Here is a 19,892-nt window from a genome sequence, read left to right as displayed (position 1 = left end):
TGAGGCAAAGAAGGTGGCTTGAGCTAATCAAGGATTACAACTTGGACATTCATTATCACCCAGGAAAAGCCAATGTGGTGGCAGATGCTTTGAGTTGCAAGATTTTTTGTCATTGTCTTACCGTAAGAGCACCTGACACCACTATATGTCAAGAAATGGAGAAGTTGAATCTGGGGATAGCGCAGCAAGGAATTTTGACAAATGTGAAGGTTGAGTCAGTTCTTCTGCAAAGAATTATTGACGCTCAAAGAACATATAAGGGTATGAAGTACATTCATGAGAAAATGGAAGCCGACAAGGTGTTGTAAAATTGGTATATCAGCCGTGCTCACGGTCATGAGCATATCGGACCCTCACATGATTAATTTATGGAACTAAATTCAATTTGTCATATGCATTGCATCGCAGGTGTTGTTATCACTTTTGTTCTACTACTTAATTGGGTTGGTATTTACTTATACTTAGTAATTGCTAATAAAATTTTGACCAACTTTAAAATCAATGCTCAGCTTCAACCATCCTCTTTGGTAAGCCTTACACTTCACATGAGCTCCCACCTTTGGCGAGTTCATGCATATTATTCCACACAACTTGTTGAGTGATGAACGTATGTGAGCTCACTCTTGCTGTCTCACACCCCCCACAGGTCAAGAACAGGTACCACAGGATGAGGCGCATGGAGGATGCTATGATGAGTTCGTGAGAGGTCTAGGTTGTCGTCTCCCAGTTAACTTTGGGTTGCTGGATCGTTGTCTCCTTATGATGTAATTATTTATTTATTTTGTGCAGAACTCCTATTATATAGTAAAGATGTGACATTCGTTTCTGTACCACTATTCATCATATGTGTGAGACTTGGTCCCAGCACACCTGGTGTTTATTTCGCGCCTGGGTTTTGGACCCCTAAAACCCAGGTGTGACAATGTACCTCCTTAGATATGAAAGAAGTCTCCCAGTCTGTAGTCAAAGTATGGCGAATGCAAAATCTATGAATATGCTCAGTTACAAACTCAATTACTTCCATGTGTGTCACATTCTTCAGAGTAACGAATTCAGTCCACTAGGTGAAATAGTTTGTGGCAACTAGCACAAATTGATGACGAAGGATGAATTTCTCCTACAAAGTCCAAACTCCATATCCTAAAGGGTCAAGGTTTGATAATAGGATGAAATTCAGCGGCTGGAACTAATTGTAGATCACCGAACTTCTGACACACTTAACATCCCTTGTAGTACTTAAAACAATCAGCTACCATATCTGGCCAATAGAAGCCAACTCTTCTCAAAAGCCACTTCATCTTTCGAGACGATTGATGAGTACCACAAATTCCTTCATGTACCTTGGCCATAGCTAATGTAGCATCATCAGGGCCCAAGCACTTAAATAAGACATCACTAGGAGTTCGACGATAAAGTTTATTATCAGTCAAAATATATTTGAAAGCCACGCGCTGAATGTTCCTATTTGTCCATACACTTGGATCACGCACGTATGTAACCAAAGGCGTAGTCCAATTGACCGTATTGGCTGTATCATTAGCCAAATCGATCAAGGCCACACTTCTGTAAGTGGAGGATGGTCTGCGACCTAGGGTCGGACGGTCTGACGCTAGCGTGGATGGTTTGACTGCTCCACTTAGACGGTCCGCGACCTGGGAACTTGGTGCGCCTTTGATTATCGAATTTTTAGAAATATGAAATTATCCTCGTGTTACCCGATAACCTGAATCTTCTTACGCTAAGTTATTAGCCCTGAAATTCTCAGCTCTAGATATATGCCGAATGTCAAATTCGTTAAAAGAACGCACTATGTCCCAACATCTTTTAAGGTAATCATTCAAAATACCATCTAAAAATTGATAGTCCCCTAAAATCTGTTGGACACCCAGCTGAGAATCACCAAATACTTTTAGATGTGTTACTCCCACGTACTTTAAAAGTTCTAAGGTGAACAAGAGAGCTTTATATTCGGCTTGATTGTTAGTGGAATAAGCTTTCAATTGGCTAGAGAAGTCAAAAGTGACATTCCTTGGTGAAAACAAGCATGATGACAATACCTTGTTCTTCATTGCAAATTGATCCATCAAAATACAGAGTCTAGGGAGTAATAGTAAGATATGGTATGCTCAGGAATATCATCAATCCGATCCTCTACAATAAAATCAGCTACAACATGAGCTTTCATAGATCTCAATGACTCATAGGCCAAGTCATATTCTATAAGTGCATAAGCCCACTTACCAATTTTGTCACTCATGATTGGGTGTTGCAACAAATATTTAATTACATCGGGTTGACAGGAAACAAGAGCTAGATAGAAAATATTGTCTAAGTTTGGTGCATGCATAGAACAAGCGTAAACCTAATTTTTCAATTAAGGTGTACCTTGTTTCAGCATCTACCAATCTTTGACTTAGATATGTCACATGCTCTTTTTCGTCCGTCTCCTGAGTCAGAATAACTTCAACGACTTGATTTTCTGCTGCAATATATAACCTAAAAGGCAACCCGCTCTTTGGTGCTTTTAACGCTAGGACCAAAGATAAATAATCTTTGATAAGATCAAACGTCTGCTACTGGTCTGCCCAAGTGAATCCGACATTATTTTAAGCCGAAGAATAGGAGTGAAAGCATAATTTTCCTGGCTAAGTTAGAAATAATTCTCTGCAAATAATCCACCTTGCTAAAAAACTTTGCATTTCAAGTTTACAAGTTGGATCCTTCACATTCCGAATAGCTCTAATACAGTCGGGATTGACTTCTATGCCATGCTCATGAATAATAAATCCTAAGAACTTGCCGGTCGACACCAAAGGCGCATTGGCGTGGGTTTATTTTAAACCATACTGTCGTATCTTATCAAAGGCTCTGCGCAAATCAGCTAGATGGGAATCAAATGCAACCGATTTGACTTCTATATCATTAGTGTAGATCTCCACAATGTTTCCTAACAACTTATGAAAGATTAAATTCATAACCCTTTGATAATTGGCACCAACATTCTTTAAATCAATTGTCATAACGACCCACTCAAATTAACCAATAAAGCCTAGACATATAAAGGCTGTTTTAGAAGCATCCTCTTCGGTCATAAAAAATGATTACATTCAGCATTACCATCAAGAAAACTAATAAATCTAATCTTTGATGCATTATTAACCAAAATGTCGGCTATAGGCAGAGGAGATTGCGGCCCTCTACGAGGCCACGGACCGTACGGTCATGGGGGTCAGACTGTCCCCGAGAGTGGCTACACACTGCAGCCCTCTCTGCTAGAGTTCGAACCGGCCGACCTCAGGGGCTAGACTGTCCGCGATAGGGGTTGCAGACTGCAACCCTCTCTACTAGGCTCTGAACCGTCTGACCTCAAGGCCCAGACCGTCTGTGACCTAACACATCTTCTCTGGTGTATGCATCATTAATTATTTGTGATTTAGCCAATTTTCCATCGACGCTAACATTACAGGAGTGAAGCCTTCCTTGCATACACTTATGAATTGGTAATCTAAAAAATCAATTCATGTCAAATATTTTGTAGTCTCATAAGTCCAAAGTGTAGGGGCGTCGCCATAGCAATGCAAGCCGATGCGTATGCATGTACTGTTTCTATTTCATCGTCCACCCATTATATTAACATTTGATGTAATGTAGAAGGTACACATTAATTGACATGAATCTAATCCCTGCCTAAGATGACACTATAATTTCCTTCTACTTCAATGACAAAGAAGGCAACAACAAGGGTCTTTGTCCCAATGGTTAATTCAACGGACGTGACACCCTTTGCCTTGATCGGACTGTTGCTCTCAACACCGCTGAGAGTCATATTGATCCTTATCAGCTTACCTAGCTTCCGGTACAATGAGTAAGGCATTAAATTGATGATCGTTCCTCCATCAACCAATATCCTAGAAATTGATGTCCCATCAATGTGGCCACTCACATAGAGTGGCTTCAAATGATTGATTGATTCTTTGGGTTTGGTGAAGATCATGTACTTAGGACCAAAATCAAACTGAGAGACACATGTTCATCATCACCGATAATAGTATAATCGCCCAAAAAAGTAATCACAATAACCTTCATACTTGCGTGCTCTAGCGAAGCTTCATAATCCACCAGGACTTCCCCCAATAGGTCGTCGTCATCACCATTTTGGTCCATAGCAACTGGAGAGTCCTCAGAAGCTTCTTAGTGGAGCGCAGATGGTCCGGGCGCTGGGCGCAGACTGTCTGCCTTATAACCAGATGGTCCAGCTATTGGGTTGGGCGACCCACCGTCTCTACAGGAACATGCACAATTGTATTTGTATTTTGATTTTTTATGGCGACTTGTTCATTTATGTTAGTTTCAGTGGCGTTTGGTCTCCATATTTTTTGTGATGGCGGGAACAACAGATGTGTATTATTAAATGTCTTCTCCACCTCCTTTTCTCTATTTTCTTTTGCTTGTAAGCGCTGCAATTTGCGCTTTTGAAAGCGTGTTAGCCCCGATGGACACCATCGAGGCATGGAGTAATTTGGGTCAGACGTCTTGCTTGTAGATCCTATGTCTTTTCCCTCACTTGTTTTGTCTGATTTATCAAAAATCACTGGTCCTTCATTATTTCCCTGTATGACGACATCTGTTCTGCCTATTTTAATGACATCTCCATTTGTCGTCCTTTTTGCATTGGTAGCTACAACTGTGGACACTTTCTCCCTATGCCCCCTATCGGATTGGTCGACCTCTATGGCCAAGCATTTCAGCAATCTTGCTAGATCCGTGTCTGATGACTGGATTGAGGAGGGCTTAGTTGGTCTTGTACTGCTGTTGCTAATCTATCAAACACAGAAGTTTAGGGTGCCCCCTAAGGCAGGTGTTGTGGCATCCCAAAAGGATATGGTGGCATTCCCTACATCTGATTTGGTGTATATGGTGGGGGTGTATGCATAGGTAGGTGGATAAGCTGGTGGGTATATATATGTATAATGAGATGGAGGCGTCCACGCTGGTGTTTTTGGTGCTAGTTGGACAATGTTTCGGGCTGATTTATTCGGCCTTGTTTGGCGAGATGATCCAATTGATTTTGCCTGTCTTGTCTGGGTAGGTAAGTGAGGTTGCTTTGCTGGCCGATCATAGTGACCGACCCTTTTGTTGACATATTTGGATAGTAATTGATCAAAAGTTGGGACGGCTTTGATCAACCGACCAGGTGCCTTTGCTGAATTTTTCTTCCACATGCCTATTTTGGGTCATCGTGGCTTGAAAGTACATAGTCACTGTTGTCCCTAGGCACAACCGGACGGACCGCAGGAGTTTCTCGGACTGTCCGCCGGTGATCCGGACCATCCGCAATGCGCGGAACATGGATCATGCCTTGGTCCCCTATCTGCGTTTGCCCCCCCAGCATTGTTAGACTTGATGGTGATATTTAGGGTCTCCTTTTCGTCTAGGGTCTTCTCAGCAACAACTTTCCTGCAATAGTTTTTTTGTGTTTTCATCGGGGGCCTGAGGGTCATCGAAGATGATGCCCTTGACTTTGTCTTTATTGGTCACATTCAGCCAAACCAAGACTTTTTTATCATTAACATCCACTAAATTAACAAGGAAAGGTTGCTTGTCAACATACATTTCTTTGAATTTCAACCGACCCTCATTTATGGTCGATTGTACATATCGATGGAATACATTACAATCATTACTGGCATGGGAAAAGGAGTTATACCACTTACAATAAGCGCGCCACTTGAACTCATCAACATATGGGATAATATGATTTATTTTAATATTTCCACTTTTGAGTAATTCATCAAATATTTTATCACATTTAGCAACATTAAAAGTAAACTTAGCCTCTTCTTGTCGATTTTTTCTGAATCGGTTGTAAAGAGGAGCACGCTGGTGGTTTAGCCTTTGCTGACCAAACCAATTCTACAACATATATTCCTAGAGACTCGTCTGCTGAACTACTTTCATCACGCTCTACTATATGAACATTGTGGCGAGTTCCCTTAGATATATCTTTGTTTTGATTCTCACAAGCTAAAGCCTGTTGGTGCAATTGAGCTAGTGTAAATAATTGAATGCCTTCTAATTTTTCTTTTAAGTATGACCACATCCTATTAAAAGCTAATCATGCTAGCTGTTTTTCTACAACATGAATCTAGAAACATCGGTTTCTTGTGTCCCATAACCTTCGAATGTAATCATTAACCGACTCATCCCTGCCTTGTCGCAGTGCTAATAAATCTACCAAGTCTAACTCATATTCTCTAGAGAGAAAAAGGCCATGGAATTTTTGTTCTAGTTCTCCCCAAGAGTAGATGGAATTTGGTGGCAGGGTGTCATACCATGCAAACGCGATATTAGTTAGTGATAATGAAAATAAGCGAATGCGAAAAGCCTCCCTATGGGCCAAATTCCCAAGTTGCGCTAGGAATCGACCTGTGTGTTCATGCATGTTTCTGTCCTGTTCACCCAAAAACTTTGAAAATTCGGGTATCCTTGTTCCCTGGGGATATGGGTCATAGTCAAATCGACTCTCATAGGGTTTCTGATATGGCTACCCCCATGGGTCATGCTAACTCTGAGTTTATATCGAAATTCCCTAGCTATTTCCTCCCTTACTATGTCAATGGCGGCCGATGGTAATCCACCGACCCTTTGGTCTAATGGTGTGGATGCTTGTGTTTCACTATTTTGTCCCCTTGCCCCATGGGTTTGGGTTCTGTGTGGCATTAATACTTGCCCTAGGCACCGCATAATGTAGGTTAAATCTTATTGTCCTTCTAGGAGCCAAAAAGTACTCGCCCCCACGTGTTCGTGGGGCCATGCCATGTTGTTGAGGAGTCATGGGAGGTAAGGGGAAGCTTGGCTGAGGCGGGTGTAAAGATTGCTGATAATAACTAGGATCATGTTCTGCGTACCTAGCGATGGACGATCCGGTATGATATGCAGACGGTCTAGTCATGTACTCGGACGGTCCGACGTGATACACGAACGATCCGGTTGTGTATTCGAACAGACTGGTGTTACATGCGAACGATACGAGCGTGTTAGTTGTACCTTGTGCCGAATACTGTGGTCCAGGTGCGGATCTCAGCGGCTCATCATAAAAACGGAGCCAACTGCCGCTAGTCCGGACGGTCCGAGCTCATGCTTGGATGGTCCAGTCGTGCATAGGTTTGTGGGTTCATCCCAGATTGGTAGAGGAGGTTGTGATTGCCCAACAATCCAGCATAGGAGTTCATCGGCATACCATACAATAGTTGGGGCTGCGGACACTCATTTGTAGTTGATGAATTGTTTGTACCATTCCTAGCATCAACATCATATGATGGGAAATTGGGAACGACAAAATTTTCAAACACACGCGCTAGTCTCCTATAATCCTCTTGCATACCCCCTAATACTTGTTGCATTTGCTCCCGCTGTTCATCTACGTAAGATCTAAGAGATTGGACGTCGTATGTGTTACTTACATTTGGGGAGGTTGCAGGAGGTCGGAGCAATGCTAGGTCAGTCTTCCATTGTCGGACGACTTTCTGATGCATGTCCACCTTGAAATTGGCCAAGTACTTTGTCTCGGCTTCCTTGATTAGATGCATCTTGTGCTCCTTAAATTCTTGCTAATCTTCAGCCAATAGGCTCTCCATAGTTGGTTCGATGATGTTGCTCGAGGAGATGTTAGAGTGATCCTTTGAACTAGTCATATGGGGCCGATATATGGTAGGTCACACCTAATTACGTCCCCGTCGGAGTTGCTAAAAAAGTATGTTGGCTCTGATTTGGGGCCAAACACTAAGGGTTGTATCGACTGATGGTGCTTTCCACGGCGACGCAGATGGTCCATGGCACGGAGCCGGACGGTCCGTGACCCTGCTGCAGGAGCAGGTCTCTTCTGCCCGCCGTTCGGACGATCCATTCTCTAGGGCCGGATGGTCCGCATTTGAGCAGAGGGTTGAAGAACCCTAGTTCTCGCATCCTAGAAGGGACCCTGTTAGGGAGGAGAGTTCCAGGGGATGCCTCGGGATCGGCATGCCACCCGGGATGTCCCTAGACGACATAGAGTCGAAGAAGGATGAACATTAAAGGTTGAGGCAAAGCTAAACTATATCTAAATTACGCCTACTCCTAATGCGAAGAAGAATACATATAATAAAGTAGATTGATTGATTAGTTTGATTGGTGATGCGCACAATCGACCGTACCCCTTTATATATATAGGGGAGGTCTGAACCCGCTCCAAGGCATTCCCCAACAAACTATGTGTATTTAGTTGGATAAATACGCACGGAAAAGGGATATGTCTCGCCTGATCTGATCTAATTGTGGATCATCTAGGCCACATTACTAGACCGTCCGAACCAAATGACCGAACCATCCGACCTTCACAGGTGCCACATATGGTGCTCAACACGGTGAAATCTAAGAAAATAATTATTTGTGACGATTGCCTTACTTACTAATTGAATTTCCTACGCTCTTTATCAATAGCGGTCGGGTTGGCCGCCAAAGATGATTTATTTGGTGCCTCTTATGGGCTTTTTGTCCTCAAGAGTATTATGTTTTGTGATAGTACTAAACTGATGCTATTATATATTAAATACTCCCATGTTTCAATATTATTTATTATTGTCATCTTTATTTACTCATATTTGATGATTTATTATTTTAGTTTTGCCATATATTTATTAGATTTGTGCTATTTAATATGTATAATAGGTATCTAATCGGGTATGAGTTGCCTAATGAGTTTTTTACTCACACAGATATGGGTATGAGTATAATTTCATATCCATGAGTATGAGTATTGTAGCGAGTATAATTTTTATTGGTGGTACGAGTATGGAATAGGACTACCCAACAAGAATGTACTTGTAACAGGCCAAAAGAAGACACCAGCCTAAATTCATTTATTTTTTTCAAATTTACTTTTCCTTTTCTTAGTTTTGCTGAATAGAAAAAATAAATCAAGAAGGAAAAGAAATAGAAGAACATTGTTTTAGGACACAATAATTTTTAGAAATATTTTAGGACTATATTTTTGTGTTGCGTAATTTTAAAACTTTATTTATGCATCTATTTAATTTAAAGCCGACATTAATTATTATTTAGAGAAACATAAATTCTAGAATAATTATTGTGTATTTGTGCATTGACCAAAGTTGAGTACATTTATTCTGTATTATATACTAAGTTTTCATTTTTTGCCCAATGGTGATATAGAACCTCTGTATAAAGAAAATATATTCAGATGTATGGTTAATTTTTTACCATTGCTATTTTTTAATTCATGCAAGTACTAATTATTCTAAAAAATTAAGTATAGTCCAAAATTGATATACGGCTATTTTAACTCCTAAAGGTAACACACGCTATAATAATTATAAGTCAGTTGGGGCAGATATAACCATTAAACGGAGGTAATTTTCCTGTTTGGTGTGATAAAATAGACATGGTGCTAACTCTAAGTAAGCTTTATTTTTGCACTTCAGATGATAAGTCCATAGAACCCAAAGACGGTGTGCTTTAGTACAAGCACACGTTAATGTAATATAACATAGAAAAGATTAACCAAAAAAGGTCAAATAGAAAGTGTTTGATGATTATTAAGAGTCTTATAGTAGACCCAATCAGAAGGCCCATACCTGAGTGTGACAATGCCAAGGAGTACCCGAATAGAGCAACGATCTAGTTTACTAGATCCTCCAAGGCATATGCAAGGACTTTCTTTAGTGATTTCATCAACATGAGATTTGATGGCTCTAGAGTTTGTGCATCCATTTAGAAAATAAGCACTACTATTGTCAAACTGAACAAGTACCTTGGGAAGCCTCTACCTAAGGAGTTTGTAGTGCATGTGATGATGAAGTTTCTACCAAAGGATTGAGACTTTTTATATGCACCACAATATAACCGTCTAGGATATGTGGGACCTAGATTAGCTGATGGCTCAGTATATGCAAGAAGAAGAAAGGTTGAAGAGCTACAAGGGCGACTCTTTAAACTATACCAAGTAGAAAATAAAAAAGAACACCAACTCCAAGCAAGTTTTCAAGAAGTTAGGGCATCTGAAGGTTGAGGCCTTTCCACAAGCAAAGATCCAAGCAACTCCAAAAATTAGAAACAACCTATAGACTTCCTAGTTCCACCAGACATCTGCTTGTATTGCAAAAAGATATGACACTACAAGAGGCAATACCTAAGTTTTATAAAGTACCTCCTAGAAAACACTAAAGCTCAACTAAATTTTGTATACGAGTCATTATATATAGAGTATTCAAGTCATTCATGGTCGATTGATTCTGGAGAAACTATTTATGTTGCAAACTACAGGAGTGGCCAATGGAATAGAAGCACCACTCGAAGCCATTGAAAATTTATCTCTACCATTAGATGATGGTTTCTGTTGGAGACTTGTTCTCAAGTGCTATAAATCAAGAACAAGGCAACATAAAATGTTAAATATCAAAAGCCCTTCGTCCTCTTAATCATTATTTCCCTTCGGATATAATGGATTTAGGACGAAGGTCATGAAAGACGTACCTTCATAATTATAGTAAAGAATGAAGAATATTCAAACAAAATATAGAAGGTAGTATGATTTCTGTAAACATTATTATTAATATACTTCTATTTATATTACTTATGTAGACAAAGATAAATTACAAATGTACCTTCGGCTTGAAGGAGAGAAAGTACAAGTGTGGCGCAAAAGTGAATGCCAAGTCAGCGTGAACAGTACGGGGATACTGTTCACCTATTTATAGGCACGGGTCGCAGCCCATGCAAAATTACATTAATGCCCTTTACATTTATCAATAACTCTATGATAATTCTTCGAGGTCTAATCTGGTTTTTCATCTTTAAGTTGGTTTCCTTTTCCGCCGTTATCCCGAAGCTCTTCTACACACAGCTTCGGCTCTGCGCCAACCTTCGTGTTCTTTGTGCTTCTTCATACTGTGGCTCTGATCCGAGTCCGAAGATACCTGTTAATGTACTTTACTCCAGAAACATTGTTAAATCATGTTTTTGAGGACCTTCGGAAGCCGAAGGCCCCCAACAGTAGCCCCTCGCAATATTAATTTGTTAGAATGATAAATTCAGATTGCGAAATGGACGAAGGCTATGAGCCGAAGGTCCGAAAAAATACCTTCCTTTTGCTAGAATAGCAATAGTCATTGGCAAATGGGACCCTCCAGTCTCCGACATAATGGGTTTATAAATAGGGGCTCGCCATAATTTATTTGGCACGCTCTCCTGCCATCTGTTTTGCCTGCTCAAATAGCTTTCTGCCCACAAATATTTGGTTTTCTCCTTAGTTTTAAGCTTCGGAAACGAGAGGCAAGAATTCCGAAGAGATGTCTGAGGAGAAGAAGGTTGCTGCCGAAATGAAGCTGAGCCTTTCTGAAGAGATGCATCTGGGGTTTCTTGAGTCAATAGCAAAGACGAATACGGAGAAGATTACAAGGGAGATTTTAGAAGGTTTATCTGAAGATACTGGTGACAGTGACAGTTATGACGCAGATAGTGGGGGTGAAGATTCCGAAGATCGGCCATGGCGACCAAGCCATTCAGTCTTCGGAAAATCAACTATTGGGCAAAGTCACCTTGAAAACATGAGGGGGAGATATTTTCGAGATATGTCTATTGTGAGAGCAGATGTCGGAGAAAAAAACTGTGCCGACTCCCGGAGATGATGAAGTCGTTATCTTCCGAAGCTTTTTAAAAGCTGGGCTACGATTCCCTATAAGCAGATTTGTGGTGGAAGTTCTGAAAATATATCAGGTTTACCTTCATCAACTTACCCCTGAAGCAATAATAAGAATGGGAATCTTCGTCTGGGCTGTGAAGAGTCAGGGCCTAGAGCCAAGTGCGAAAAGTTTTTGCAATATTCATGAATTGTTATACGAAACGAAACCCTGGGGTAAAGAGCAATATCATAACAACTTTGGTTGCTACAGCTTCGGCGCTCGGTCTGGATCAAGCTGTCCCGTGCCCACCTTTCGTAAGAGATGGCCCGAAGAATGGATGAAAGAATGGTTCTATGTAAAAAATGATTTGAAGGTTCGAGAGGATATTAAGGATGTCATCATGTGCCCCATCTGGCAGCGCTTCGGACTCCGGAAACCGAAGGTAGAAATGGATGAAGCAGCCGAAGAATGCCAACGGGCCTTCGGCGTAGTCTGCTCTTTTATTGGGACGAGGGATTTAATACAAGAACACATTGCCTTCAGAGTATGGCCTCTTGCAGATAATTGGGAAATGCCGAAAGAAACTGTTAAAGAAACTGACGAAGGTGGGCTAGTCAGGCTGAAGTATACATTCAAGTATGGAGACAAGTTCGTTGAACCAGATGATGATTGGTTAAAGAGCATTGAGACTGTAAGTGATGAATTGCTTGGGGTATATTCGAAGGCCGAAGATACCGCATTGTCAGCAGCCTTCGGAGGCCGAAGAAAGAAAAGACTGAACCGAGTTTTTGATGCAATTGGGTTCGTGTACCCCGACTACCATTATCCAGTGCGGGGGCAGAAAAGGAAAGGTACGGCTTCTGCGAAAGAAACTACTTCAGCTGCTCCTAGCGAGCCAGCGCCGAAGAGAAAAAGGGTGAAAGTTCTCACACACCGGCCACGTTACATTGAACTAGCCACAGTGCCTGAATTCGGCAGTGAAACGTCTTCGGCCCCCGAAGCTAAGGAATCAACTCTGCTGCCAGGAGCCAAAGAGCTGGCCGAAGTGCCAACAACAAAAGAATTGGAGGAACCAAAGATTCTGTTACCAGAAACCAAAGAGCTGGCCGAAGCGCCATCGACAGAAAAGATGGAAGAAGCAAAAGCATCAACTGAGGGAGCGAAAATATCAGAAATTTTAAGTCCTTCAGAAGAAATTGAAGCAGCAAAAATTAAAAAGGGGCCAACAGTGACCCCAAAAAGAAAAAGAATGGTTAATGTGTTAGATGTTTTGGAAACAATTAAACTTCCAAGCACAACCCCAAAGAAGACTGTTGAAACTTCTGAGGCGCTTGCTGAAGTATCCGTTGCTAAGGCTCCGAAGCAACAGACTGAAGTTGAAACCGGGCCTTCAGAACCAACCAAGGTAATACCTTTGGAAGCAGAAGAAGCAAAAATTGCAAGGGCAACTGAAGAAATGAAAATGTCAGAGCCTACTTTGGTCGAAGAAATTGATACTGCTGTCCCCGAAGCATCTTCCAAATTATACGATTATATCGTGCGTCATGCTTCAGGGAAAAAGTTATCGGAAGAAGAAGTTTTTGAAGCTAATCACTATGCCAAAGAATTGAAATATCCGAAGGGGGCACTAGTGTTCAATGGGACGAACGAAGAAGATTTCCTATACTGCCTCCCAGACAATAAAGAATTATCCGTCTGTCGGGAGATGTCTAGAAGTATGGGGTTTCCGAAGCTCGAAGCTGGATTATGTGCTATGACGAAGGAGGATCTTGCGGATAGTCTTGCGTACAATAGCCTGAAGGTATGGGAATTGGATGTTTACAAATTTTATAATTCGTAACTCATTCTTTTATTCTTATACCAACCTTTTTTTACATATAGGGTTTAATTCTAAGCAACGCATTGAGAGCACAAAAGAATGCCGAAGACGAGAGCTATGAAATTGCATTCAACAACCTACGATCAGAAGTTATTAAACTGAGAAATGAAGCTCTGAAAAAGGATAAAATTCTGCTTACATTGGTGGACAAGGTAAAAAAGGACGAAGCTGCCTCAAAGGCCCAGGCCGAAGCCCAAAGACGTGAAATTAAAGATCTTCAGAAACAGCTAGCTAGAGCTAAAGAAGAGCGTATACTTGAAGAAACAAAACAAGAGCTTAGTGATCAATTGGCCAATCATTTAGAGATAAGTGTTAAAGAGCTTCGTGCATCCCAGAGGAAATGCTATGTTAAATCCATAGAGTGCGTCAAAAAGATAAAATCTAGCTTTGCCAATGTTGGCGCATTCTCTAGTGAAGAGAATTTTTCAAGAGGCAATCCTGAAGGTCCAATGGAATGGATCAGTCACGAAGCAGAGGCCTTCGAGGAAATCTTGAATAGCCGTGGTGACATCTGCGCTTTTTTGGGTGCTAGGGGGATTGCTGCTGTTTTGGAGAGGAAAGGCTGCGAGCATGTAAAATCCTTAGCGCAGTCCGAAGCTACCTTGTCCTCTGAAGACATTAAAGACCCCTCACCCGAAGCAAGCATGGTCGGTGGGAAATTCTTCACCGATATCTGGGATAACGACGACCGAGAATTGGTGCAAGAAATTATTCAAAGGAGTGAAAAAGGCATCCACGATGCTAGAAAAGTAGCGGAAGCTGCCGAGAAAAGTACAGAGCCCGAAGGGCAAATAGATATTAATTAGTGGTTTTTATCATGCTGTAATTTTTAATTCCAGACTCTGTTCGCGGTTTGTAATAGTAATATAGCCGTATCTTTTCTTCCCTCAGAACCTGCTGAGGCATCTCCGGGCCCCCACCCGAAGGGGGACGATGAAATTAGAAAAATGGCCGAAGCCGTTATGGACAAGTTTGTCAACCAACTATTGAATGAAGCTGCAGAGATAGTGCTTAAAGAGGATTGAATGCTATTGTAGAAACATTTGAAACGTAAAATGTGTAATATATTGTAACTTTAAATGTAATATATAATCTATTTATAGTTTAATTCTTTACGATGCATGAAACTTTGCATACATACCATTTTTTGAGCCTTCGGCGAAAAAACACCTTCCCTTCTTTTCATGCTTCGTGAAGAAAATCTTTTCTATATCACAAGGATTTGTTTGCTTCTCTGATGAAGAACATCCAAACTTCATGAAATATTCTCCGAAGCTATAAAAAAGTTTTGTGTTGCCTCTCCAATGAGGCTACTCTTCGTCTCGATTCGTCTTGTGCCTTAGCACGATTTTCTCTTTTCCAAAATATGTTCCGAAGATCAACACTGTATCCCTTTCTTGTTCCAGATGCACTATGCTGTGTGATGCTTATGTTATGCAAAAATGATGTGATGATGTTATGTTATGCAAGATGATATTTGTGCCGCAGATACATATCCCTGTAATAAAGCACACACACTTTTTATATCAGCGCTGACTTTTCGCTGTAAGCCTCCCTTAGGAGCTTCTTCGCCTTTTACTTTCAGCAGAATCAGCGTTTATTTTTCGCTGTAAGCCTCCCTTAGGAGCTTCTTCGCCTTTTACTTTTAGCGGAATCAGCGTTTATTTTTCGCTGTAAGACTCCCTTAGGAGCTTCTTCGCCTTTTACTTTCAGCGGAATCAGCGTTTTATTTTTCGCTGTAGGTTTAGAAAACTTACACTGCGCTCCCTTAGGAACGACTTTGTACTGTATCGAACAATTTGTACTGTGCCCGTTAGATCAAATTTTTGGTAATAGAAAGGTCCTTCAAATCAGCGTAAATTTGTATGCTTCGGCACCTCAAGCTTATGGAAAAAACATATCTCTATTATGGTAAAAGACGAAAGTATTACAAGGAATTTGAAATTCAATAAAAGACATTTAAATTCTTCATAATTGTTCCTTATTAACAAAAAGGTAATACTGTATGTAAAAAATGCGAAAGAACTGCTGTTGAGGTAGGATATTTGTCAATAAATGTGCTTCGACTCTGGCACAGTGCTGTTGACTGTGCGAGCTTCAGACTCCTCTCTGAAATCCCGCTGAAGATGACTGTGTTGACTCCCTTCTGGCTGTTGCCCTCGCTGGATCGGTGGTGGCGGTGGAGGCTACTGCCAAGATGCTTGGGGTTGGCTCGCCGAAGCAACAGAAGCTGCAGAGTGGTTGCCTACGTATTCTGGAATATAAGGCGAGGGATACGAAGCAGTGTGCATGACCTGCTTCGGCTGACTTTGTTGCGCTGCTGCTTCTGCTATCTCCTTCTGTTTCTGGATGGTAACATGGCACATCCTGGTGGTATGGCCCTTGTCTTCACCACAGAATAGGCAATAAATTTTTCTTGGCTGGTCTCCAAACCTTCCCCCGAAGCCCCTGGCGCCTCTGCCCCTTGGCACTGGCGGCCGAAAAGAACTTTGCTGCTGGCCCGAAGCTTGTGAAGAGTATTGTGGCCTTTGCTGCTGACTCCCTCGATCACCAGTTTGAGCAGAGTTATGAATTGACCTAACGTGCCTCGGGTGAAATCTTCCTCCGAAGCCCCTGGTCATTTCAGAGAACCTGAATGCTTCCTCCCTTCTTTGGCGGAAGTCATTGTCAGCTCGAATGTATTCATCCATCTTCTGGAGCAGTTTCTCCAATGTTTGTGGTGGCTTCCTGGCAAAGTACCGCTGAAGGTCCCGGCCAGAGCCCTTTAATCATGGCCTCAATGACAATTTCATTGGGCACTGTTGGCGCTTGTGCCCTCAGACGCAGAAACCTTCGGACGTACGCCTGGAGGTATTCTTCGTGGTCCTGGGTACACTGAAATAAAGCTTGAGCAGTGACTGGCTTCGTCTGAAACCCTTGGAAGCTAGTTATCAACATATCCTTCAACTTCTGCCAAGAAGTGATTGTCCCTGGCCGAAGGGAGGAGTACCAGGTTTGAGCAACACTCTTGACGGCCATGACAAAGGATTTTGCCATGACTGCAGTATTGCCACCATACGAAGATATGGTTGCCTCGTAGCTCATCAAGAATTGCTTCGGGTCTGTATGACCGTCATACATGGGTAACTGGGGTGGCTTGTAAGACTGGGGCCATGGTGTAGCTTGCAATTCTGTTGAGAGGGGAGAAGCATCATCGAAAGCAAAGTTTCCATGATGGAAATCTTCATACCAGTCGCCCTCATTGTGGAAGCCTTCCTGATTGAGCTCTCTGCGTGGAGGCCTTCGGCTCTGATCATCTTGAACAAGATGGCGAACCTCTTCAGAAGCTTTGTCTATCTGTCTCTGAAGATCGGCTAGACGAGCCATCTTCTCCTTCTTGCGCTGCACCTGTTGTTGAAGGATCTCCAGATTTTGGATTTCTTGATCCAAGTCATCCTCCGGAGGTGTTGGACTAACAGCTTTCCTCTTCTGGCTTCGGGCCTCTCTAAGAGAAAGGACGTCCTGATTGGGATCCAGCGGCTGTAAAGTACCAGCCCCTGTCGCTGAAGCTTTTTTCGGCGGCATGACGAAGGTGATGCTTGCCGAAAGTGTTTAAGACTCAGAAAATGGAAGTGAGTTCACCGGAGGTGGGCGCCAATGTTGGAGACTTGTTCTCAAGTGCTATGAATCAAGAACAAGGCAACATAAAATGTTAAATATCAAAAGCCCTTCGTCCTCTTAATCATTATTTCCCTTCGGATATAATGGATTTAGGACGAAGGTCATGAAAGACGTACCTTCATAATTATAGTAAAGAATGAAGAATATTCAAACAAAATATAGAAGGTAGTATGATTTCTGTAAACATTATTATTAATAGACTTCTATTTATATTACCTATGTAGACAAAGATAAATTACAAATGTACCTTCGGCTTGAATGAGAGAAAGTACAAGTGTGGCGCAAAAGTGAATGCCAAGTCAGCGTGAACAGTACGGGGATACTGTTCACCTATTTATAGGCACGGGTCGCAGCCCATGTAAAATTACATTAATGTCCTTTACATTTATCAATAACTCTATGATAATTCTTCGAGGTCTAATTGGTTTTTCATCTTTAAGTCGGTTTCCTTTTCCGCCGTTATCCCGAAGCTCTTCTACACACAGCTTCGGCTCTGTGCCAACCTTCGTGTTCTTTGTGCTTCTTCATACTGTGGCTCTGATCCGAGTCCGAAGATACCTGTTAATGTACTTTACTCCAGAAACATTGTTAAATCATGTTTTTGAGGACCTTCGAAAGCCGAAGGCCCCCAACAGTTTCGTACCGCTTCTTAAAGATGTCCTATTTGTACCCTCCTTAAGGAGGAACTTGATTTTAGTTTCTAGATTAGACGAGCAGAACATTCATTGCCACTTTGGTGATCATATATGTATTATTTAGGTTGACAATATAATGTGGGCCTCACCATCCGACGAGACAAGATTTATTTATTTTCTTAATGCAATATTATGAATGTAAAAGAAACAACAGATTCACTACCAATAAGAAAAGAAAACAAAAGGAAAAAATGATGGAGAAACCTCATTGAAATTATGACACTATCATTTATAACATATTTTGAGGCGTGAATAGAATTTATTATTAAACAAGATATTCTCCATTATTTAGATTTTACAGATTTAGAGCATTGCATAGATTGTATTAAGGGTAAATTTGCAAAGGACATTAAGAAAACAACCAAGTATAGTTCAAGAGTTTAGAAATTAGTCACACAAATATTTGTGGTCCCTTTTCTATGAGGACAATATATGGTTATAATTGGTTTATAACCTTCATAGATGATTACTCAAGCTATGAATATATGTTGGGGACTTGTTCTCAAATGCTATAAATTAAGAATAAGGCAACACAAAAATGTTAAGTATTAATGCCCTTCGTCCGCTGAAGCATTATCTCCCCAAGGATTTAATGAGCATCGGACGAAGGTCATGAGTAAAATATCACGAAGGTCACACCTTCGTGATCAGACTTATAAAACAATATGGAATAAAATATAAAACATGAAACATTATAGAAAGATATACTAAAAATAGATAGCACTATTCGCACATTTTATTATGTGAACTTAAATATTAAAATACAGTATTCAAGTACATTTATACCTTCGTCTTGGCAGAAAACAATAATTCCAGCGTAATGTGTTAGCAGCTACAGGATTGCGTGAACAGTACAGGGATACTGTTCATCTATTTATAGGCACAGGGCGCAGCCTGTGTAAAATTACATTTATGCCCCTTTCAATCGACTATAATAATGACACAAAACATTGCGGGTCTTTTAAGTCATTTCATCTTTAAGTCGGTTCACCCCTTCGTCTTGAGATCTGTCATCGTGCCGAAGTTTTATAGGTGATAGCTTCGGCGCTGCTTCTGATAGGATCTGCCGAAGGTGTTCTCTTTCTTTAGGATCTTCGGCTACGAAGCATATCCCCAACAGTAGCCCCTTCGCGGTGCTAGATCGTTTTTCGTAATGAGCTTGATTCGTGAAAAAGTCTTCTAGGCTTCGGGATGCCGAAGATCCGAAAAACACCTTCCCTGAGCTCGTTGGCGAGAAACGATTAAAATAATCCGCGCTCGAGGTGGCTCCATCTTGCAGCATTTACACACGCCCTGGCGATTCACCCTCTCGGACCCTGTGGCCCACCGTTCAGCGAGTGCGGGTAACTGTTTGTTCGGTGCGGGAGATCTTGACGATTCACCTTCCCACCTGCGGCACTATATAAACAGACGGGTAGGTGTGAAGTTACCACAGCATTCATTGCTATTGCACTGTTTTGCTGCCAAAAATTTAACCATAGCCGAAGCTTGATCATCGTGTTCAAACGAAGCGCCGCTTTTGAATCTGCTTCGTCACAAGAGGAAGAGCTTCGGAAAAATCAAAATAGTCAACAACAAAAATTTCAAGAAATTCATAATCAAATGGCAAGAGTTTGTTCCACTGCTAGGGTTGATCGTGAGGGAGATGAAACCGAAGCTACTGAGACTGTTCCGATTTCTGAAGCGATGAAGCGGTCTGGGCTAGTAACATCGGAGGATGCACCTGCCGCTGAGGCAGAGCATGCTGATGTTGAGGAGACTGAGTCTGAAGATGATTATAGCAGCGCAATGCCAAGTAAACCCAGCCATCTGGATTTCGGAAAATCCACCATCTCTGAAGGTGACTTACCTAAGATGTTGAACCTGGGCTATTTAAGCGAAGTGAAGAAAGAGTTGATTCGTTTTGGCAGAGAAGAAACTACTCCGAAACCAGGAAAAGATGAAGTAGTGATCTTCAAAAGTTTCTTTAAAGCTGCTTTA

At 41.5% G+C, this 19,892-nt stretch overlaps 1 pseudogene; it reads right to left on the bottom strand.

Annotated features, from left to right (window-relative positions):
* The window catches only part of LOC109942602 (uncharacterized), a 51,775-nt pseudogene that overhangs the window by 6,941 nt on the left and 24,942 nt on the right, over window positions 1–19,892 (bottom strand).

The sequence above is a fragment of the Zea mays genome, chromosome 9 (assembly GCF_902167145.1).
Source record: "Zea mays cultivar B73 chromosome 9, Zm-B73-REFERENCE-NAM-5.0, whole genome shotgun sequence".
NCBI lineage: Eukaryota > Viridiplantae > Streptophyta > Magnoliopsida > Poales > Poaceae > Zea > Zea mays.
Note: the sequence above shows the minus strand (reverse complement) of the source record. Positions and strands in the feature narration are given on the sequence as shown.